Below are 23,761 nucleotides of genomic sequence, written 5' to 3'. Positions count from 1 at the left end.
AGGCTGGTCTCGAACTCCTGATCTCAGGTGATCTGCCTGTCTCGGCCTCCCAAAGTGCTGGGATTGCAGACATGAGCCACCGCACCTGGCCCTGGCTAGTTTTATTTTTTATTTTACTTTATTTTATTTTATTTTTGTGGAAATGGGGTCTTGCTATGTTGCCCAGGCTGGTCTTGAACTACTGGGCTCAAGTGACCCTCCCACCTTGGCCTCCAAAAGTGCTGGGATTACAGGCATGTAATCCTGTTTTCTTGGGGAAAATTCTTCCTTTTCTTATGGCTAAACGCAAATGTCACTTGCTCTATAATGTTTTCTACGGCAAAATTAGCTTCCACTCTCTTCTGGGTTCCAGTACAAGGGTATCTATCATTTCATTTGCAAACTTCAGTTAGATGCCAGTGTCCTGGTTTCCATCGGGTCAAGACAGACTGAGCTTGTCTTGGTCATTGCTGTGCCCGTGGTGCCCAGCCCAGGAACACTGTTCAGTGTTCCTGTTCAGTGAATGAATGTTTGCTGAGCCACTGAATGACTTCTGCTGTCCACTGCACTCTGAGCCCTAGAGGCAGGGTCTGGCCCGGTTGTCTGGCATCTTCTACCCAGTGGTTGCCATGCTGTGTTCACGAAAACTGCACTTCGGTGCCAAAATTGTATATCTGTCCGGTCCAAAGATATTTATTTCAAAAGTTTAAACGTCGGAAATCTCAAACAAACTAATTGTAAAACAAAATGTAGGAGACAACTGGGAAAATGTGAACATTTGCTTTTTTATGATAATGAGGAATTCTCAATTCTTAAGGTACAGTAACAACACGGTGATTATGTGTTTTATTGGGCCATTTTCCTTTGGAGATGTATACTGAAGTAATTGCAGATAAAATGATATGATGTCTCAGACTGGCTGTAACAGAATCTGGTGGGGATCCAGAGGACTGGGTAAGAGTATAGATGAAAAACGTTGGCCATGAGTTGGTAATTGCTGGAGCCAGGCATGGAGACTAATCACACTAATCTCTCAATCTTTGTATATGCTTTGAAAAGGAGAGAATAACAATGTCAGAAAAAACCCTGAAATGTGAAATATGGCTTTTGAGTCCTTCTCAGATGTTGCATGCCTATAGACAAAGCAAAACTCTGTTGCAAGAATAATTATCACTCTATTCACAGACTTTCCTAACATGTGGGATATCAACATGACAGCTTTGAAACTGATTCAGGAAGTGTGCATCAGAATCTCCATCTGAAAAAGATAAAACCAAAGAACTTAAAGGCAAATCGGAAATGCTTTAGAAACAAAAATTGTGGCTCCTTATAAATAAAACACGGCAGTCTCTGAAAAAAAGACAAAAGACCTTGTCAGCGGAAAATACTCGAAGATATCACACAAATATATCTTCTCACTATTCCCCAACTAGGGTAGAGTCAGGAAAAGCTTTTTCTAGAAAATTTTAGAGGGAAAAAAACGTACTTGTGACATAATGATATTGCCAACATCCCTTGATTTTAAATTTCTGCTTTAAAAGGGATCAAATAGTATCCCTTCTTGAACTTTCCATGACTGAATTTTGATTTTTTGAGGTGGATAGGTTTTAATGTTTTGAGTATTTCATTTTTGTTTATTTTATATCTGCCAACATAGACCAGAATGAGAATGTGTATTTTTCTAAGTCAACCTTTATTGGTATTCTAAAGCATTTTTATATTTAAAATGATTAAATATTTGGGTTTCCTGTTTTACATTTTTTTAAATACCTTTTTGTCAAATAAAAATACTGATTTCAGCATTATATAATATGCATATTATCAGCCCTGGTGCTTGTACCCCAGCATGTAATAACTATTTCCATGCATTGTCAGAGCTGGAAGGGGATGCTAGACACCTCTCTGGATGGACATCAGAATCACCCAGAAAGTTAAAAAATACTAATGCCCAGGCCCAACCCCAGCTCATTTAAATCCAGCTCACCAAGGGTCAGGAGAGGGGAAGTGGAACCCACGTCAGTGACTGCAAAGCTAGTCCCAGGTAAGAGGAGCAGAGCCTACCTGGAGCCAGTCTGCTGCTGAGCCCTGTAGAGAGAGCACCAGGGTGCCGAACGCCAGCCTGGGCTCTTTCTGGCTCTATGCTACCCAGCTAGTTGGCCTCCAGGGTGGGTGCAGCAGGCGGGGTCCTCCCCCAAGGCTGGGAAAGGGCGAAGCCCCTGCCAGGCTGATGGAAGGTGTGACTCCAGGCCCTGACTGTTGAGTTCCCTTCACCCCAACAGAGAAGCCTCTGGCTGCTGGGGAAGGGGAGATCCTATCTCCACCCTGCTCTCAAGCTTCTAATCTGATCGGAAACTTGAAGTCTGAGATAAAGCCGCCAGCCTGTGGAAGCCAGACCAGACCGCAGAGGAAGGAAAGGAGGGAGACCCAGAGAAGACTTGGGGCGAGGGTGAGTGCCTTCACATGTCCAGGGGCAGCAGACTGGGAACCTGGAGGAGGCCATGCAGCCCCTGAGAGCAGAACCAAGACCCCCAGACAAGAGCTCCTACGAGACAGGCTTCAGCTCCATCCACAGAGGCAAGGCACTGCTCCCACCTGCATGAGGATGGTTGCTCCATGGGCACTGAGCTCCCCACTCCAAAAATGTCCAGATCGAGTCTAAGGTTCTAATCCTGGGAAGAGGCGAGGACTGGTTAAAGCTAGGGTAGAGACAGGAGCCTGGAAACCTCTCTGGCAGCGACTCCCAAGCCCAGCTGTGTATCCAAATAACCTAGGGGCTTGTCAGCACCCAGAGCCACCAAGGTAGGCCTATCTCAAACCTTCTGAATCAGGGTCCCTTGGGGTTGCTGCCTGGGGATCACCCTGTTATCAAGCTCCAGTGGTGAGTCCACGCTCAGCCCGGGGAGGGAATGACCGCCCTGAGCCATGCTCATTCATGTCACGTGGCCTAGAATCCATTTGGGAGACGAGACACAACCAAAAGCAAGCAGAAGTACACAGAGCTGGAGACCCATAGAGGTCCTGAGTGCTATCCCATACATCGGGCAATGTACGGGCAATGCCCCCTTATCCATGGCTTCAAATTTTGGGGTTTCAGTCACCTGCAGTCAACGGTGGTCCAAAAATAGGTGTGTACAGTGCAATAGGATATTTTGCGAGAGTGAGAGAGAGACTGCATTCATATAATTTTTTTTTTTTTTTTTTTTTGGAAAAGAGTCTTGCTCTGTTGCCCAGGCTGGAGTGCAGTGGCGCGATCTCGGCTCACTGCAACCTCGGCCTCCCAGGTTCAAGCGTTTATCATGCCTCAGCCTCCCAGGTAGTTGGGATTACAGGCGACCCCCACCACGCCTAGCTAATTTTTGTATTTTTAGTAGAGACAGGGTTTCGCCATGTTGGCCAGGCTGGTCTCAAACTCCTGACCTCAGGTGGTGATCCACCCACCTCAGCCTCCCAAAGTGCTGGGATTACAGGCGTGAGCCACCATACCTGGCATCATATAACTTTTATTATAATATATTATAATAATTGTTCCGTTTTATTATTATGGTTGTTAATCTTTACTAATTTATAACTTACTCTTTACCATAGGTATACACACACACACACACACACACACACACCCCATAGGTATATATATATAAAAACATAGTACATACCAGGTTTAGTACTATCTCTGGTTTCAGGCATCCACTGGGGTCTTGAACTATCCCCCTTGCAGATAAGGGGAACTACTGTACTAGCAGGACAAGGTGAAAAGCAGGTGCCCCAAGAAGAAGGAGGCAGAATGGATGATGGAGGTGAGTTTAAATTCAGTCCCACATCTCGGCAGTGAGTGCGTGCTCAGTGCTGGGGTCTGAGCTGGGCAGAGTGTCAGAAATGTTGGCTGCCCTCAAAGAGAACCCCATCTTTCTGAGGAGACAGACATATCCAGTGGACCATGAGCAGGTAACAGGAGAGAGGGAGACAGACATCTCTGAGGGATCACCTGCCTTCACCTGGGTGTTAAAAAGGTGTCTCAAACATGACATGGTTGCAGTTGAGTCACTATCTGACACCAAATCCTGCCTTGTGCTTCGAACAAGCTGACCCCTCTGCTTCAAGATGCATTCCTCGCCTGCCTCGACAATTCCACCACACCCTCTGTCTCAGCCTGAGCCCCACTTCATCAGCCTCCAGCGCACCCCTCTTCTCTGAGCCCCTGCTGCGGCTCAGGCTGACTGGGTACTCCCAGAGCACACCAATGCCCCTCCTTGGGCTCCTGCCTTGCTCACTGCTGAGTCTTCGCAACTAAACATTGCCTGATGTATGGGACAGCACTCAGAAAAGATCTGCGTGGTAGCTCGGAGAAGTTCAGAGAAGAAACCCTGAGCAAGGATGCTGGTGCAGTCAGGGCAGGCTCCTGGTGGAGGTGGTGCTTTAGGTGGATACCAAAGAGGCTGAGGACTTGCTTTGGCAGAAGAAGGAACGATGTCCCCAGGGACAGCAGAGGCACAAGGAGGGAGGCCTGCTGGTGCTGGGCTCAGAGAGGCAAGAGGCGGGAGCACAGCATGGGGAGAAGGGGAAAGGAGGGTGGGCACGTGGAGAAGGCCAAGACATAGCACCATGGGTACATTTCAATGCCAGGCCAGTGAGGGACCATCCAGGGAGCCACTGCACCTCCCTAGATGATTTGCATTTGTGGGAAGCTTTTCCAGCAATCATTAACTCTGAGCTTCACCTGCTGGGAGTGGGGGGCATTGTTAACCTATAAAGCTGTAGGTGAGCCATTTCACGTAATCATTACCCAAAGAGCACACCTCATAGGTGAGGGGAAAGTGGTCAGGGCAGCCAAGAAGCCAGGGAGATGTGAACTGGCAGAGGGAAGAAGCCTGCATGGACCTGGGTAGGGGGGTGGACCAGCATGGGCCCAGACCCTCAGCAGAGACTGGAGGGCACTAGAGGTCAGAGAAGGACTCAGGACCCAGATGGGAAAGGGCGTGGTTTGCAAGTGGCCCCATAGCCAATGGAGAGCTTAGATGGGGTGGGGGAGCCTGGGCGGGTGCCCCCGCCTGCATAATGTACAGCCACTCCCCCTGGTGTGTGTGGCATTTGGGCTCCAGAGTCAGCTCACCTTGGCTTTGAGTCCCGAAGCCCCTCTGGGTCTGACTTCCCTCCCTTGTGAAATGGAGATGATGGTGTTTGATTTGAAACACCACTACTGAGCACTCAATCTATTCTAAACCCCTTATGGGCTGGGCGCAGTGGCTCATGCCTGTCATCCCAGCACTGTGCGGGCTAAGGTGGGTGGATCTCCTGAGGTCAAGAGTTCCAGACCAGCCTGGCCAACATGGTGAAACCCCATCTTTACCAAAAATACAAAAATTACCCAGGCTGGGTGGCATGCGCCTGTAATCCCAGCTACTTGGGAGACTGAGGCAGGAGAATTGCTTGAACCCAGAAGGCGGGCATTGCAGTGAGCCAAAATCCCACCACTGCACTCCAGCCTGGGCGACAGAGCAAGACTCCATCTCAAAATAAATAAATCATTAAATCCCTTATGGGCATTTTACACCCCACTTAATTTTCACAGCATCTCTTTAGATGGACACTTTTTTTTTTTTTTAGATGGACACTTTTGTAATCCCCAGAGCAACTACCTCTGTGGGGTGTTTCAAGCATCAGTAAGCATAAGCCCCATGTGTAAGTCCTTGAGGCACAACTGGGACTCAAAAAGAGCAACTGTCATTCTAACTTATGACCAGGAACATGCCTTCTCTGGCCTGTCCCAGGCTACGAGATAGAATGGAAAATGTATTCTCCTTCCTTCTTGCTAGGACATTATTTGTCCTGCTAACCCAATGTCATAAGTAACACATTTCACAATATTTGAATGCAGTGGCGGATTAAGAGCCCCAGTGGCTGAATTGTGACACACAGTAATTATTCCAGCATTATTCAGCACAGGCTTTTTTTTTAAAGGGTTGAGGCAAAATGCATTATTTAAAACCTTATGGCCAGGCACAGTGGCTCACGCCTGTAATCCCAGAACCTGGGGAGGCCGAGGCAGGCGGATCACCTGTGGTCAGGAGTTCCAGATCAGCCTGGCCAACATGGCGAAACCCTATCTCTACTGAAAATACAAAAACTAGCCGGATGTGGTGGAGCACACCTGTAATTCCAGCTATTCCAGAGACTGAGGCTTGAGAATCACTTGAACCCAGGAGGCAGAGGTTGCAGTGAGCCAAGGTCATACCATTACACTCCAGCCTGGCAGCAGAGGGAGACTCTGTCTCAAAAAAATGAAACAACAACAACAAAAAAAACCTATAAATAATGAACATAACAGTTCATCTAAATCAGCCCCCAATAGCATGCAGCCCGAGCTCAGAAGGTGTAAATAGTAAGCCCTCCGCCTTCCCCGAGCCTTCACAGCCCAGGACCACTTCTGAGGTTCCAGGCTGGCCTTAAGCTCCTGACCCAAGTTCCTCCCAGAGCCCAAGGGGAAGGAAGCGTCATGGAACTGGCAAGTGCATGACAGCAGAGGGGCGAGAGGGGAGGACTCTTACTACAACTGTCCCTAAACCCAGGTAGTCCCTCCCCCCAGAGCTCCAACTGCCATTGCTTGTCATGGGAAATGATTCACTTTGCACAGGGAGAAAAAGCAGGGCCTCTACATGAAAAGTGAGAAGCAAAGAAATCACTTCCATAGTTTAGACACCTCTCCCAAACACGCGTCCCTGGGTATGTGAGGTGGAAAGTGCCGGTCAAGGTGAAACACACTTGGAGATAGGTCCTTGTATTTCCTGGCACAGGAATGTCACACAGGGCTGGCTGTGGTAAGAAGGTGAGGCTGGGTAAGAAGGTAGAAAAGTGGTCACCTCTGCAGTGTGAGTCAGGGGCCAGCCCCTGTTCCCTGAGACTGGAGATTTCACCATTCGAGATCCATTTCCTTGGGTCTTCAAGGATGCTGGAAAACTTGAAGCCATTCTGATGCTTTGGGGAGAGGGGAGGTGTTGTGAGGATTCGCTGGAATTATTAGAGCAAACTTTTCTTTTCTTATTCACACAAAGACCCAGATCTTCCTCCCTGAACAAAGTGCATTCATTTCCTCAATAATTGGCAACCATTGATACTGTAGGGGACGCATGAGAGCAGAAGGGGTGGAGCGAAAGGGCAGAGAATGCAGTCCCAGTCATGTGAAGGCCCATCGTAAACAGTCTGCGGGGAAAGGAGCTCTGGGCAAGGAGTCCTAAGACGTGGTTCAAATCTGACTTGAGCTGTCCCCTGGGAAGCCCAAGGGATTCTGCACAAGCTGCACACCCTTCAGTTTCCTCATCCTAGGCTGAGAAAATGGAGATGACCACTCCTGCTCTGCTCCTCCAGAGTGGTCCCTAAGATCACATTTAATAGAGTGCCTGGCACCAGCAGGCGGCCAGACGGCGATACTGAAGGCACAACCTGGCACAGCCCGGGCACATGAAACCCTTCGGCTCCCCCCCAGCAGGAGTCATCTAACCCCTTAGGGACCTGGTGCAGCCTCTGTTCTTCACATACCTGCAGGACACTGGAACAAAGCCATCTTTCATAGAACAAGACCCACCTTTATCATGAGAGCTGTTTTCCCTTTGAAAGTCAAATCTGAGGCCTTGGGACAATGTGGGGTGTTCCCAGCACACCAGGCCTCGTGGAGGCCCAGCCAGACACGGCGGTCCCTCTCCTCCCCAGCATACTGCCTGGCCAGCCTGCAAGAGCATGGCTGGAATTCACCTCCTCAGACTCCTCCTCTGTTCTTTTCAGGACCTTAAGGTAATCCTGAAGGTGTGAAGCAAAAACTTTATCATCCATGGGAGGGAATAGTCCAGATACCTACAGGCAAAAATGCATCCAGAAGAGAGGCCAGGTAGGAGTCCAGGGCCCAGAGATGTTGGGTGGCTGCGCAGGACCACACAGCGAGCTGATCACAGGGCAAGTCCAGAGGCCATGGTCTTGTTAAGCTACACCCAGAAGTCATGTTCCAGCAACCGGGTGTCTGGAACTGCCTCTAGGACAAAGGTGAAGATTAAACAAAACCAGACAAGGAGGGAGAGGAGGGAGAAGGGCGACTGGGCCAGTCACTTTCCCTTCCTGCTTGGTGAAGCCTGTGCTTAAGCCAAAGTTTTCATCCTCCTGCACACAATTTCCTTTTTTTTTTTTCCCACTTACAATTTGTAAAAAATGATTAGTCAGGTTCTAGAGAGGATGTGTACCAAAAACATCCAAGAAATGAACTATTGACATCCCCTATTTCAGAAACGGAAGCCCTCCTCTCGGCACTCCCTGCTCCCTGTCACTGCCTTTCAGCAAGCCAGGATTCCAGGCAGGAGGCTTAGTGAGCCCTGATCTGGGACAGCGGTTGTTCCCTGCCATGGGGCGCTTGGGGAGGCGGCTGTGAAGGAGCTTCAGTCCCTCACAGAAGGGCAAAGTCCCTGAGTCCACCCACGCCCCACCCGGTCCATCCAGCTTGCAGCCCTCCAGGACTCCCCAGCTGGCAGACAGGGGGCCACATTCACAGACCCCCACCCTCACTGTTGGCAGGAACTCCATTGCCTCCTGTCCCTTTCCTTCTTAGGCGGCTCCCCTGTCACCCCCTCTCCCCCCACCCCAGGGTGACCAGTCGCCATCCACTGGCCACCCTGAAGGGCTGACACTCAACCTCCCCTCGGGGATACCTGGCTCTGTAGAGTGCCAGAAATGGGGCCTCCTTGGTGGACTTCCTTTTCTCTTCCTTCCCCTTTCCTACCTTTTCTAGACGTACTGTCTGCTCAAGCTCTTCCTTTTTTCAAGAAATCTTCTCTGCCAACCACAGCCCATCTAGGTTCCCTTTGTTATTTATTTATTTGGTGGTGGTTGTTGCTGTTTTTGAGACAGTCTCACTCTGTTGCCCAGGCTGGAGTGCAGTGGCACAATCACAGCTCACTGCAGCTTTTGCTCTCTGGGCCCAAGTGATCCTTCCACCTCAGCCCCCTTGAGTAGCTGGAACTACAGGCACACACCACCATACCTAGCCGATTTTTAAAATTTTGTAAAAATGGGGGTCTCACTATGTTGCCCAAGTTGCTCTCAAATGCTTCGGCTCAAAGGATTCTCCCTCCTTGGCCCCTGAAAGTGTTTGGATTACAGGAGTGAGACGCCATGCCTGGCTGGATTCCCTTTTCTCTGCATTGGCAATGGGGACTATAGGGCATATCAGGGAGTCGTGACAGGGTCTTTACTGGGGACGTAAAACACGTACAACGAAGGTTTAGGATCCATGCCATCTGGCCCAGTTCAGGATTCATGAGAACGAGGCAAGCACTTGCTGAACATGAGACGGTTTCCCCACAAATTCCACTCTTAAAAAGGTAAATAACTGTGTAAGCAACAATACAAGAGAAATCCCAAGGTAGCATGAGCAATCGCCAAATAAGTGCATGCGTTCATGAACTTCCCATGGCTTTACTGATTTATAGCACGTAGGACTGTGACCTAGGCCACCGTTATTAGAACAGGCAAATCCCCACCCCCAAAAAACAGTCTCTGTGATTTGAGGCAGTGTGGAACAGGGCCTCAGGCTTCAGTACAGCAATGCCAGCCCCCATCAGCCAACCAGGATTGCTCGAGTCTTCGTGCTTTAAAGACTTTTCGGTCTTCCAGTTTTTTGTTTTCTGTTTTTTCTCAAGTCAAATGCCCCTGGAAAGTCAGAAGCAGTCGCAGCTGATCCTGGGGGAGTGGGGGACCGGACAGGGGAAGGGGGTTTTCATGGGGAGGAAGAAGGCACGAAGAGGGCTGAGGCTCACTTCAGATAGGAGGGAAGTTCCCCTGCTGCTATAACAGGCAGAAGAGAGAGAAGAGGATGACTTTTGCCAGCGTTGAAGGGCAAAGCCAGATGATTGAGCTCAGCCAGAAATGGGGTTTTGTTAATGTGATAACCAAAAAGTAGTGGGGTAGGGGGTTTACTGTATAGTGAGAGTCAAGTTGGACCTAATGCAAGGTTGGAACGCACATCTAGGTCCTTCATCATAGGCATCTTCAAGCCCCACCGTGAGTCCCCAGAAGGAGTTACCACAAAATCAAATCATTCTTGGAAAGAAAAATTCTGTTTTCAAAAAGCATCTGCAGGCTCCACCCTACCTCTTGGACCCGATCGCCCCTGCCTCCTCTATACACCATCAGATTAACCTCCTCATTGTAGATTTTCCTCCAGCCTCCTTCAGTTCTGATCGCTGTCCTCCCAGACCCCCAAACACACTCACACACTCCCCTGCACCGGCCCCCCTAGTCCCATTACAAGGCATCTCCTCACCTCCATTCTTCAGAACCCATCTGCCCAGCCCACCTCCTCCAGGAAGTCTTCCCAGAGAGCTTGCTTATTTAACCACTCATGCTCTGATGGCTCTGGAGCCTCACTGGGCCTGCAGTTTACTGACCCTTACATTCTATTCCTGTTTGAGGATCCTCTGTGGTCTCAATTGTACCTGCAGGATTTTAATTGATGGAGGCAACTGAGTGATAACAGAGAGAGGCAATGCTGCTGAAAGAATGTATTACCTGCATTTCCCAAGAGGAGGGGGCACACCAAACCCAGTGTATGGCCGCAGGGGAATCACCAGGCTTTGGTCAGTGAGCGGGAGGCCTCGGTCAGATCCTTTTTGGGTTTCAATGGGAAAAGCACAGCAGGGCAGGTTGAGCAGGTTAGGAATGGCTAGTTTAAATAACCCCCGTGGGCACTGGGGCATAGAAGCTGTCCCAAGTCGTTTGGTACCTAGGCCTGGACGACCAAGGGCAGGGAAAGATTGGCAGGGTGCATCAGAGTTCGATAAGGAAGTGACTGAGAGCATGGGTTTTAAGTTGCAGGGGAGACAGGAACAACTTGGGCTGGTTGTTAGGCCCTGTGACTAACAAACGCCACACAAACAAATACAAAATCTAAGCAAACAACGTCAGAACACCATCCATTCACTCCCCTCATCTAACTCAGGTTCCAGGCTTCAGCAGTCCAGTCACTCTCTCACTGCCTCAGTGAACTCTCTCACCCCTCTAACTTTTGCTCTCTCGTGAACGCAGCCCCTTCCGTAGATGAACTCACGATCTCCTTCACTCTTTCAACATGTAGCCATCCAATTCCTGGCACACAGCTCCCTCTTCCCTCCCTTCTCCGTGTCATGACGGCGAGGTATCTCCCTTCCTGCCTAAGGACAAGCCCTGGTCCATTCTGGAACTCGCCTCAATGCTTCCTCAGGGACCTCCATATCAGAGATCCCCTCTCTGGTGAATCTCTTCCATCAACATTCTTAATTCTTAAAAAACAGCAGTAACAGCAATAATAAATAATAATAATAAATTATTGACCAAATGAGGAAGGGAAAAACGTGTAATGTCTATTCCAGACAAAAGACTAGTTTCCCCAATACATCAAGATTCCCTCTGATTCCTCTAATAAGAAAAAGATCAACAACTTCAAATAAAATTGGTAAAACTTATAGACAGTTCACAGAAAAGGAAACTCAAATGACTTTTACATCTGTAATAATATATTTAACTTTATTCAAAATGCAGGTTAAACTACATCAAGAAATCATTTTTGTCTTCCAGATTGGCAAATATTGGTGTGTTTGGTAACACCCTCTGTTGGAGGGTGTGGTAAATGAGTATCCTTATCCACTGCTGGTAGGCGGGTACATTCTTACAAAATCTATGGACAGCACATTGCCAATATCATTCCAAATATAAACACACATACCCTTGAATCACCAATTCCACTTCTAGAACTTTATCCTACCTATAGCCACCTACATTTGCAGAATGACTGAAGTACAAGGAGATCCTGTGGGAAATCATGGTGGCAAAAGGCTCAAAACCGCCTCCATGTCCAGAAAACAGATTAGTTAAATAAGTTATGTGACATCCATAAGCAAGAAAGAAGCAGCTTTCTTTTTTGTTTGTTTGTTTTTTGTTTTTGTTTTTGTTTTTGTTTTTGGATGGAGTCTCACTCTGTCACCCAGGCTGGAGCGCAGTGGAGTGATCTCAGCTCACTGTAACCTCTACCTCCTGGGGGTTCAAGTGATTCTCCCACCTCAGCCTCCCAGTATCTGGGATTACAGGTACCTACCATCATGTCTGGCTTATTTTTGTATTTTTGTAGAGACGGCATTTCACCTTGTTGGCCAGGCTGGTCTCAAACTCCTGACCTCAGGTAATCCGCCGCCTCGGCCTCCCAAAGTGCTGGGATTACAGGTGTGAGCTATTGCACCTGGCCGAGAAGCGACTTTCTATGTACGGATACAGAAAAACCTCACAGTAGGCAGCTAGGTGGAAAAATTAAGACTCAGGGGCAGAGTGCATGCATGTACCACCATCCGGGGGAAAGAATCTATGTATGTCTTTCCTAACACGTGCATGGAACTGGTAACGTTGCCTCCAAGGTGGGAGGGAATGGGGAGATCCGGGGAGACTGGAGGATGAAAACTCTTCCCAGTGACATCCTAAACCCACTTCCCTTTCTGGCTTTTTCACTCTCTCCTCATGTCTACTGACACATCTTTGGAAAACTGTCTGCCAGCTGCCTCTCTTCTCACCTGCTGCCCATTCCTCAATCATCTCAGTCTGGTTCCTCCTCGTAGCACTCCAAAATCCCCAGCCACTTCTCAGTCCTCATCCACTTGCTCGTGCACCACAGGCTTCACAGTGGGCGAGGCCCTGCACCTGGAGCACTCTTCCATGAGCCTCCACAGCACCATTCTCCATACGGTCCTCCACTGTCTCTCTCGGAACTCGTACTCCATCTCTAAATGTTGGAGCTCCTGCTGCTTCCTGCCAGGTCATCCTCTCCATGCTCCAATTCTCAGTCTGCAGGCGCTCCCAGGGCTGTCCCATCCACCGCACGGCTTCTCTCATCACCTGTATGCATGTAGCTTCCAACTGTGTATCTCCAACCAGACTTCTCTTCTGAGCTCAGGACCCCACCTGCTGTCTCCCAGGTATCTCCAACCCAACATGCTCCAAATGCAATTCACCAGCTTCTAGGTGGTTTCCTTCTCTGCACCTGGGGGATTTCCCTAGTAATCTCGTCCAAACCCTTTTGGTCATCAGAACCTAGAGTGTTCCCTCTTGAAGATCCCTAGAATTTGATCCTTCTCTCCCACCTTCACCACTGCTTGCCTAATCAAAGCCTTTCACGTTCATTCAGTGAGGAAGCTACACCAGGTTCCTCACTGCTGCCTACATGCTTTTTCTCACCTCAGGGCCTTTGTACTTGCTGGAACCTGTGCCTTGAATACTCTCCTCCACTTTCTACCCCTGCTGTACCCTAATTAATTCTTATCTATATTCTAGAACCCAGATTAACATAACTACCTCAAAGAAACCTTTTTTGACCCCTAGACCAATGGATCTCACCGGGGGCTGGTCTTGCTCCCCAGTGGACATTTGGCAATGTTTGGAGATATTTGTGGTTGTCACAAGCAGGGAGGGGGTGTGTGTGGCTACTGGCATCTGTTGCATAGAAGCCAGGGATGCTGCTAAACATCCTGCAGTGCACAGGACAGTCCCACACGACAAAGAATTGTCTGGTCCAATATGTCAGCAGGGCCAAGGTGAGAAATCCTGCTCTAGCCTGTCATGTCCCCATGATACATTTCCATAACACACTCCATTTCTCCTGCAGACATTCAGTCTTTAGCTGTGCAAAGGTATTGGCCGGATTCCATTCTCTGAGCTTTATGGGGTGAATAAATGAATTAAAGTCACTGGGTCATGTTGATCTCTGGGTCTCTACCCACAGTGCCCAAACCAAGCATGCAGCCTCAAGCTTGGCACTGAGAATGTGTGGATTGATATGACATGGCCAGGGCAGGGATTGAGCCACACTGAGCAGAGGCCACCCTGTGTCCTGGCTTTCAACTCCGCAGGGCCTTCCAGGTCATCTGATGGCAGTCCTTGCCCTGGCCCTTGACTGGCTTCTCACCTTGTACTCAGCAACTAACTCTGCAGTGCTTTTTCACACTTGTCAATGCCTCGTCTCTAAGTTCATCTTCAGGTGGTTCTGTGGGCCCCTTAAAGCCACCAGGCCCAAGTTTATCCGCTCCTCATCTTGTCAAGCCGGCTGCTCCTCCAGTGAGCTTACTCAGGTGCCTGCACCACCATCAACCCAGCCAACAAACCAGAATCCTGGGCACCCTTGTGCAGCACAGCACCCTTCAGACTTGCTCCCTCTACCTCCCCACCGACAGCCACAGGGTCCCCCAGCTTTCTCCCATTTGGTCTTCTTGTCTGAGGCTCTTTCCCTGTCAGTCCACCTGGGACATCCCTCCCAACTATGTCCTTCTAAGATGACCATTGGCCTGTCTCACTTCCTGATGAAAACTCCTTCGACACTTCTCGCTGTCCGCAGGGCAGAGCCCAAGTTCCCCAGCCTGGCAGGGGATGAAGGGTGCAAGACCTTCTATACTCTCCCCAGCCCCTCCCACCCTCCCCAGCCCCTCCCACCCTCATGGCCTCATCTCCAGCCCCAGGCACGAACACCTCAGCGCCACTTTCTTCATGCAGCCTGGGCTTTTTCCTTTCTTCCTCTCCCCTCCCCTTCCCTCTGAGGTGCCCAGAGATCCCACACTCATCCTTAAAACCTAAATCAAACACTTCTTCCTTAATACTATGATGGTTCCTTCAAAACTTACACATAGAACCACCATATGACCCAGAAGCTCCACTTCTGGGCATGCATCCAAAGGAAGTGAGAGCAGGGACGCAGACATATATTTGCATTTCCATGTTCATAGCAACATTATTCACAGCAGACAAAAGGTGAAGCAACTGAAGTGTCAGTAACAAATGATAAACAAAATGTTGTATATACAGGGAGGTGGAGGGTGCAACGAGCAGGGATCATGCCACTGCACTCCAGCCTGGGTGACAGAGTGAGACTACCTCTCAAAAAAAAAAAAAAAAGAAAGAAAGAAAGAAAGAAAGAAAGAAAGAAAGAAAGAAAGAAAGAAAGAAAGAAAGAAATGTGGAGTATTCATAATGGAATATTATGCAGCCTTAAAAAGGAAGGAAATTCTGTCACATGCCACAACATGGATGAAACTTGAAGACACTATGCTAAGTGAAATTAGCCAGTCACAAAAAGACCAGTGCGGCATGATTCCACTTACAGGAGTTATCTAGAGTCCTCAAGTTCATAAAAAGACAGAAAGGAGAATGGCGGTTGCCAGGGGCTGGGGGAGGGGAAATGGGAAATGATTGTGTATTGGGGACTGAATTTCAATTGGGAGATGATAAAAAGGGGTGGAGATGGATGGTGGTGATGGTTGCACAACAACGTGAACATACTTAATGACAATGAATTGCAGACTTAAAAAATGGTTAAATGGGTGGGGTGCGGTGGCTCACACCTGTAATCCCGGTACTTTGGGAGGCCGAGGTGGGTGGATCACGAGGTACATAGATCGAGACCATCCTGGCCAACATGGTGAAAAACCCTGTCTACTAAAAATACAAAAATTAACTGGGCGTGGTGGTGGGCGCCTGTAATCCCAGCTACTCAGGAGGTTGAGGCAGGAGAATTGCTTGAACCCAGGAGGCAGAGGTTGTGGTGAGCTGAGATGGTGCCATTGCACTCCAGCCTGGGCAACAGATCGAGACTCCGTATCAAAAAAAAAAAAAAAAAAAAAGTTAAATGGTAAATTTTATGTTTTGTATGCTTTACCATAATAACAAAAGGTAATAACAAAATAACGCAACAAAAAATCCACCTCTTCCTCTCGGGAAGCTGCCTGGACATTCCCGCCACCTCCCCAAACACGTGTGTTGCTCCAGCCACCCACCCCCAATTCCCCGAAACACAGCCGGGTGGAGCTGCCCACACCCTGCTCCATGCATTCCATGAACATTCCCAGTACCCGGTAGGGACAGCCCGACAGCCACGTCTGCCCTCCGAGACTGAGGGGTTCTGCAGGCAGGCACTATGTCTCATTCCCTTCTCCTGCCCCACGTCTAGCCCACAGTCCAGAGCAGAGTTTCTTCAGTGAAGGAATGAATCCTCCAAACCAATAGTTCTGGGAGAACGGTGATTTACTTCTAATATTCATCAACAAACCCCTCCCCCTGCCGAAGATTGTCTGCCCTTCCATTGAGCAACAAGGTCAGAAGGGGGTTTCCACGGACAAAGTTAATAAACAGCTAACTTGGGAGGAATAAACAAAATAAAACCCAGCGTAGGCCGGCGCAGGCGTGCCCTTGCGTCTAACAACACCACACTCCACCCTGTCTCCCTCCTCTGCTTGGTGGGTGGGCTGATTCACTTCCTGTGGCCCTCCCAGGCAGCATGAGAGGGGAAAGTGGGGGGAATGCTGAGTCCTAGGGCATGGATAGATGATTAGTCACCACGCTGCCCCGCACTGGAAGTCACTGACCTTAGTGTGCGGGCCCGGACCACAGGCCTCTCTCCCCCCTCATGCTGAGCCTCACCTCCCCACCCCGACTTATGTAACCCAAGGTCTGGAAGGCGAAGAGAATTGGCCTTGGCACTCAGCATGAGGTCCAGGGGGCCCCTCCACCCATAAGTCCTTGCACGCCCCACCTGTTGACTCTTCATTCACACACAGTCCACATTCCTGAAGCTTCATAGATCATTGAACCCAGGGGTCTCAACCAGAGATGGGGCAATGTCTGGAGACAGTTTTGGTTGCCAGGAAAGGAAGGGGAGGTGATAGTGCAGTGTCTGATGGGTAGAAGCCAGGACTACTGCTAACCTCCCACAATGCACAGCACATCCCGCCCCTGCACCCCCCACCCCACAAAGAATTATCCAGTCCCAAAAGTCAACAGTGCTGAGGGTGAGACACCATGATGAATCCAAGCTGTACAGAAGAGGAAATTGAGGCAGAGGAAGTGACAGGATCAAAGTCACACTATGCATTAGATAATGTCAGAATTAGAATCCAGGGCTCTCTACCAGCCAACACTAGCCTTCAGCTCCCAGGAGTACAGTGACCAACTCCAAGACAAGTGGCAAGCTAGTGGAGTGGCTGAATTTGGGACTCTGGGGTCTAGAAGCTATCATAGTTGGGCTCTGTGTCTCTGGCAGGCTCCAAATGAATCCCACCAAGATGAGCCTGACCATCTTGGTCACAGGGTTCCCAAATAATCAGAGGAGGACTGTCTTAAGGGACTGTGGTGTGTCCAGGCAGAATGACCCTATCTGAGGCTTGGGCAAAACTCACCCTTTAAGTCCATAGCATGCTGGGGGTGGTCCTGGCTGAGGTCAAGGTCAGAAGAGAGGATGACTGTGTAAGGCAAAACCAGGATTGGAGGACAGGGCATGGGTAAGAATTAAACCTTGGATCACTGTTTTGGGGGTACTGTCTTTTTTTCCTAGATGCCAAAAATGATTGTATCTCCCACACCTGCTGGATCCTCACTGCCATCCTGCGTAATTTCAAACTGACGTCTAGAGTCACCCTTACCCTTTTCTCCAAGGAGCCAACACCATGTCTCCAACTGTGGGCCAGACACCAGGGCATCAGAGCTGACGGTGCAATCCCATTATTTATGAACAACTGACTCACGTCATGTTGCAACAGGCGTACTTTTCCATCCACTGTGGCTGAAAGTCAGTAAACTTGTAGTAACAACGGTAATAAAGAGAAGGCCAGGGCAGCAGTGCATGAAGCTCTGTCTTAGGTCAGGGCCTCACCCTCTTCAGGAGCAGGAAGCCCATAGAGGGTGGTGGGGACAAGGATGGTGGGGTAGGGGAGGGCCGACAATGGCCTCAGTCACAGAAGAAAGCCCCATTACGGATTCGTTTCTTCAGGTAAAGCATTATCACAGCTCCCTCACCTGCCTGTCCCCTTCCTCCCTAATTTTTCCAACAAGTTGGAAAACTCCTACATATCCTTCAAGGCCTAATTGCGGGTGTCCTTCCCCCAGTTCCAAGGTTCAGGTGCATTCCAACCCTGAATTTGGCAGAGAGCAATGACGACAGAAAAAGATGTTTGGGGTTAATAGCTGTGCTTGGGGGGAAAAGCCAAAGCTCCCCATGGAGGGAATGTAGAGGCCCGCACAAGATCTGCTCCTCTGTGGGGCGCGCTGAGCGCTGTGGCCTCTAGGCTGTCTTGCCAGATTCCCAAGTGAGGCCTCAGAATCCCAAGGCTTGCCTGGGCCCCTGGCTGCACTTCTCAGACTGGTCGGTTATCCCTAGCCCAAATCCATGGGAGTGCCACCCCTTCTCCCACAGCTGCCAGGAGCCTGGCTTTGGACTTCCTCAGTTCTCCCGTGCACTGGAGAATGTATTTATTTACTGGATGTGCTTCTTTATTTTATTTATTTATTTATTTATTTATTTATTTATTTATTTATTTATTTAATTGCTCTGGGGAATTTTAAAAGGCTGCCTGCAGAGGGCACTATTTTCACCAAGAGAGAACTCACCAGCAGAGGAACTGGCTGCCTTGGGAGAGCAGCCCTGGGAGGTTTCCTTTGAGGATGGAGGTCTGATGGGGATGACTCCTTCCCGGAACTCTCCAATCGCCTCATGTGGCAGCTGTCCGTTCAATCTGGGAGCTGCCCCTTTGGGTAACTCTGGAGGCAGCTGGCCTGAAGGTTCTTGCCAGGGGCCTCTTAAGCACCCCTAGCAACCAAGGTAATTCAAAGTAGGGGACAGAGATCCAACTTTGAATTAACTTGAGTCTAATTAGGAAAAGCTCCAGCTCTGCCTCCAAGAGTCACTCCTCACCTCTGGGTCTCAGTCTCCCCATCTGTGTACTGAGAAATGGTGCATTGGATGTGTTCATCTACTCCGCACATGTTAACTGAGCACCTACTACACTCTGATCTCTGGGGAGAGACCATGGAACGCGAGAGACAAAAAGCCTTGCCCTCACAGAGCTGATATTCTAACAGGGAAGACAGATGGCAAACAAGATTAAGGAGTGAAATCTATAGGCTGTCAGAAGCGGATATGAGCCATGGAAAATGAAGCAGAGAAGGAGCGGGGGGACATGGCTGCTAAGGCTTAGTCTAGCTTAGAGACTCTGAGTCTAAAGCTCTTACTCTGCTGGATCCTTGTTAGGAGTCAAGAATGGTGGCAGGAAACTGGGCAGGGCAATGCATGAGTACAGGGACAGCGCTCAGGGGTGGTGGGGATGGTTGGCTACAGCCCCAGTCAGTCTCTCAGCGGCTTCCTCCAGGAAACAGAACTGACCAACTCCGGGTATGCTGGCCTGTCCTCAAAGGCAGGCAACTGGGTCTGCTGAGGAGTCCAGGAGTCACACAGGGTTCCTGGCAGGGCCCCAAAAGTCCTGACTGAGGGGAGGATTTCTTCAAAGCAAGGTGGGCAGCATCCTCAGGGCACTGCCAGGGACTCTTCTACATCCCTCACTCTACCCTGGCCTTCGATGAACAAGACACTGGCTACCTCCAACTACAGGGACTCTCAGACCCTTCCTTCCCTCCTACTGATCCTCCTCTGCATGGTAGGGTCTCCCCTCCCCTTACATGGGGAGGGAGGGAGAGGAATTTGAAAGTTCTGGCTGGGCATGGTGGATCACACCTGTAATCCCAGCACTTTGGGAGGTAGAGGCAGACAGATCACTTGCACTCAGGAGTTCGAGAACAACCTGGGCAACATAGTGAGACCCCACCTCTACAAAAAATACAAAAATTAGCTGGGCATGAGGGTGCATGCTTATAGTTCCAGCTACTAAGGAGGCTGAGGTGAGGAGGATAGCTCGAGCCCAGGAGGTGGAGGTTGCAGCGAGCAGAGATCATGCTACTGCATTCCAGCCTGGGCGACAGAGCAAGACCCTGTCTTGAATATATATATCTGACCAACCCGGAGTTGGTCAGTTCTGTTTCCTGGAGGAAGTCGCTGAGAGACTGACTGGGGCTCAAGCCCGTGCACAAACCTAGCATCCCCACCATGCCTGAGAGCTGTCCCTGTACTCATGCATGACCCTGCCCAGTTTCCTGCCACCATTCTTGGCTCCTAACACTGGGCTAAAAAAAAAAAAAACCACACACACACACACACACACACACACACACACAAACTCCCCCCATTTCTTATGAATTCACAATTTTTCTCTTCCTGTAGGGATTATTTTTGAAAATATGTCTTGCAAACTTTCTGTGTATTCAGGATGAGTAAGGGATACCAAGATGCTGAGAAAGGACTTACCGCCAACCGGGGAGGCCGGGCTAACACACATGAGAAAACAACAATCCGCTCTTACAGTTTGCTTTGCAGCCCACAGAGTCCTTTGGAACCACTTACTATGTCCTAAAACCACGCAAAGCCTGTTGTTCTCATTTTACAGATGAGGAAATTGAGACCCAGAAAAGCACGTTCTCTTCCCCCAATAGTAGCTGCCCCATGGAGTGGTAAGGAGAGAGAGGAGACAATGAAGATTAATGTTTCCAAATAATTCCATTCCAATTCTTACCCCTGGAGGGATGCGTAAGAATTCTACATAAAGGGACAAAGTTGCTCTGCCTCCAATCTAGGGTAGGGCCAAGCCGGGCATGGAACCCACCAGCCCTGGCCTCTCCTTGGCAGGACCAGGGTAAAGCAAAAGTCCCCTGTCTCTCTGGAAAAGCACATGGGGGCGGGACGAGGTGGCTTACACCTGTAATCCCAACACTTTGGGAGGCCAACCTGGGTGGATCATCTGAGGTCAGGAGTTCGAGACCAACCTGGCCAACATGGTGAAACCCTGCCTCTACTAAAAATACAAAAATTAGCCAGGCGTGGTAGAGAATTGCTTGAAGCTGGGAGATGGAAGTGGCAGTGAGCCAAGATCTCGCCCTTGCACTCCAACCTGGGTAACAGAGCGAGACTCAGTCTCAAAAAAAAAAAAAGGAAAGAAAGAAAAGCACATGGGATTAAGGATGTTCTCTTGGTGTAAAGGAAAAATATTGCTCCACGTGGGTAAGGGTGCCAAGGGATCTCAGTGGTGGGGCTGGACACCTTTCTGATCCAACTTTTCAGAGTGCCCTTTCTGCTTGCCAAGGGCAGAGGTAAGGCAGTTGGAAAAGAAGCTTTGCTGCTGCAGACTAATCATTTCATTCTCACAGAGCACCTTCCTGTGTGCCAGGTACTATGGCTACCGCAGGGAACAAAGCAGGTCCCTGCCCTCCTGGAGTTCTGGGAGCCTAGCAAGGCTCTGGCTGGCTCTTGGAGGACTTTCCTGACTGGAGTTCATGCCTGCTCGGAGGTGCCCTCTCCCCTGAACCTCTTTCACAGGAAGAACCTAGGGGGGTGGGGAGTAGGGGGAAAGAAACCAACCTCTGCTGAGTCAAGGGCACTGCAAGAATGCAGAAGCAACCATCCGGCTCTGGAAGGATGTGGTGGGAATCCGCCACTCAGTGGTGGAGAAAAGTCCACCAGTTTCTCCAGCAAATGGCTGAGTCTCGTTGGGCCTCCTTGTCTTCTCATCTGCCCCTGTGCTAATATCTACTTGCCATTGGTTTGTTAGGTTCAAATGAAATCAGGGATGTGTCCCTGTTGGCTGCTAGTTCTTCTCAGATCCCCTGACTTCTCCCCATCTCTTTTCTATGGCTCTGCGTGGGAAGGGGCAGTTGTCACTCCCAACTCCCACTAAGCTGAGCCCTCCTCCCAACCTAAGCGGGAGGAAGCTGGTTCTGTTCGCGGATGAGAGTTACCGGGCTCCTGAATTCTTGCTCCACTGGTGCTGGGGTCCACCCCCTCTCCTGGGCTTATCTGACTGGGACTTGGGAAGTGCCAGGGGAGCCAAGAGATGTCCAGTTGGGGGCTGTGGCCAGGGGGTAGGCCAATGACAGAGCACGGGGAACTCCCTGTAGCTGGGCACCCACTTCAACAGGGGCCCCCCCGCAGGCAGAGGGCCGCCCCTCACTCACACGGTCCTGCTCAGCCCAGGCTCGCATCTGGGCTCAGGAGGCGGGAAGTACAGGTGTAAAGAAATCGCCAACTGTGCAGCCCCAATCCAAGGGTTTTATTAAAGTGGGGGTGGCAGGAGGGGAGCGGTGGAGGAAGGGTAAGCGGCGCAAACGCCCTGGAGACTGAGAGAAAAGGTGCTAGAAGGCAACAGTCCCCCTCACCGGCCTCGATTGCAGCAGAGAGCCTTCTGCACGGCGGCGGCCGCCCCACCTTCACACCGGCCCCGCGTGCGGTGAAAGTGGCCACGCCGCGCCTCCGCCGGATCAGGGCCGCCCCGGCACAAACTTTCCCAGACCCGCCCTTGGAGCGGCCACCCGGGCTCCACGGGCGCAGGGCGGCTGGGGCGGCAGCGGAGGGCGGGTGCGCGTGGACCAGGAGGTAAGGAGGCGGCGCGCGGCGGGGAGTCCCGCCCCCGGTTACCTGGGTTCCGAGGGTCTCGGGAGTCCAGTGGACAGGGCGCGGGGACAGCACAAGCAGGCCGGAGACCGGTCACTTGTCCCGGGCTGCGGCGACCCCGGACTCTCGGGCCCTGCACCTGGCCCTGCGGGTCGCCGCGCCTACCCATGCCGGTCCCCGCCCGTCCCCTCCCGCATGGGGCGGGGCGGACCCGGGGGAGGAGCTGAGGGCCGTGGGCACCACTCCCTGAGCCAGGCCTGCGCCTCATCACGTGTCACCGACCCTGGGCTCTGTGACCTCCAAAGACTCGCCACCTCACTCCACAGCCTGAGGTGCAACCCAAGCCAGGAGCCCAGGGGAATCTCTCACACCCCATTCTCCTAGGGCTCACGTACCCCAGGCCCACCTCCACCCCAGGAGCCGAATGCCGACAGGGATCCTAGAGAGCCTCCCTGATGGGAGAATTGCAGAGCTTACCCCTCGGAAAAGTGCATGGGGTGGAGCACAGGGAAGGAGGAATAAACAACTGGCTATCCGCAGCCCCACGGCAGTGTCCCCTTGGCCGGTGGGCGAGGCTCCTGGCCGCTCTGAATCCTTGAAGTGCGTTCCACCACTGTCTCTTGGAGTGCTCAGGGGGGTTGGACCCTTGGTCAGCCCTCACTCTTTCCCCGAGGATCCTGTCCCAGGTCACAGGCTCCTAGACTGGAAGGTGCTGGGCCTGGACCTCTGCCACTCAGTGGACACAGCGATAAGAGATGAATAGACACAGAGGACAAAGAAGAAACATTTGGCTTCGTGGAACCAGACTCTGTGTCCTCCCAGGTGCTGAAGGAACAGGTTGCAGCTACCTGGTACCCCCACCCGGGCCCTGCTAGAGAAAGGTTGGAACATCCACCCCTGTAGACTGAAGTCCCCCACCAGGCTCCTTCCTCCCACCCTTCAGCCCCAGGCACTCTGAGCTCCTGCTCCTCCCTGTCTTGCCTTGTTTGCTGAGGACGCAGACAGTGGAGAGAGCACAGGACTGGGAGTCCGGAGACCTGGGCTCTAGTCTACTCTGTGACTTGGGTCAAGTCTCTGGCCCTTTGTGGGCCTAAGTTGCCCCGTTTGCAGTGAATAGGTTGCAGTCAATTATCTCCAGCCGTTTTTATGGATCCTGAACCGTGGTCTTGGGCACCCTGCTTTATTAGGCTTTTTGGTGGTTGTGCATGTTGTAAGGGTGTGTACGCGTGCGCACATGCGCTTGTCCTCTCAGACCTGAGTTCTTAAAGGGAAAGAGACTGGGGCCTACACAGGGGCAGGCATGTATTTTCCGCAGACCAGAGTTTGATAAGAATGACTGGACACCAGGAGAATGGAGCCCAGTCCCAGCTCTATGCTGAATTCAGAGCGACCTTGGACAAGTCCCTCACCATCTACAAAATGGAGATTAATAATCCCTGTTTTGCCTTTCCAAAAGGCAATGAGATATTAGATATGGGG

The 23,761-nt window shown here is 50.7% G+C and overlaps 1 long non-coding RNA gene across 1 annotated transcript; it reads right to left on the bottom strand.

Moving 5' to 3' along the window:
- Positions 1–800: 800 nt before the first annotated feature.
- Positions 801–22,441, bottom strand: LOC140710484 (uncharacterized). The gene is made up of 3 exons (XR_012091529.1): positions 22,307–22,441; positions 7,826–7,996; positions 801–1,237 (listed from the first exon to the last, which is right to left on the bottom strand). It is a non-coding gene; the product is annotated as an uncharacterized lncRNA (long non-coding RNA).
- Between the last annotated feature and the right edge of the window lie 1,320 nt (positions 22,442–23,761).

This window comes from Chlorocebus sabaeus, chromosome 26 (assembly GCF_047675955.1).
Source record: "Chlorocebus sabaeus isolate Y175 chromosome 26, mChlSab1.0.hap1, whole genome shotgun sequence".
Lineage (NCBI taxonomy): Eukaryota > Metazoa > Chordata > Mammalia > Primates > Cercopithecidae > Chlorocebus > Chlorocebus sabaeus.
The sequence above is the reverse complement of the archived record's forward strand: the minus strand, read 5'-3'. Positions and strand labels throughout refer to the sequence as shown.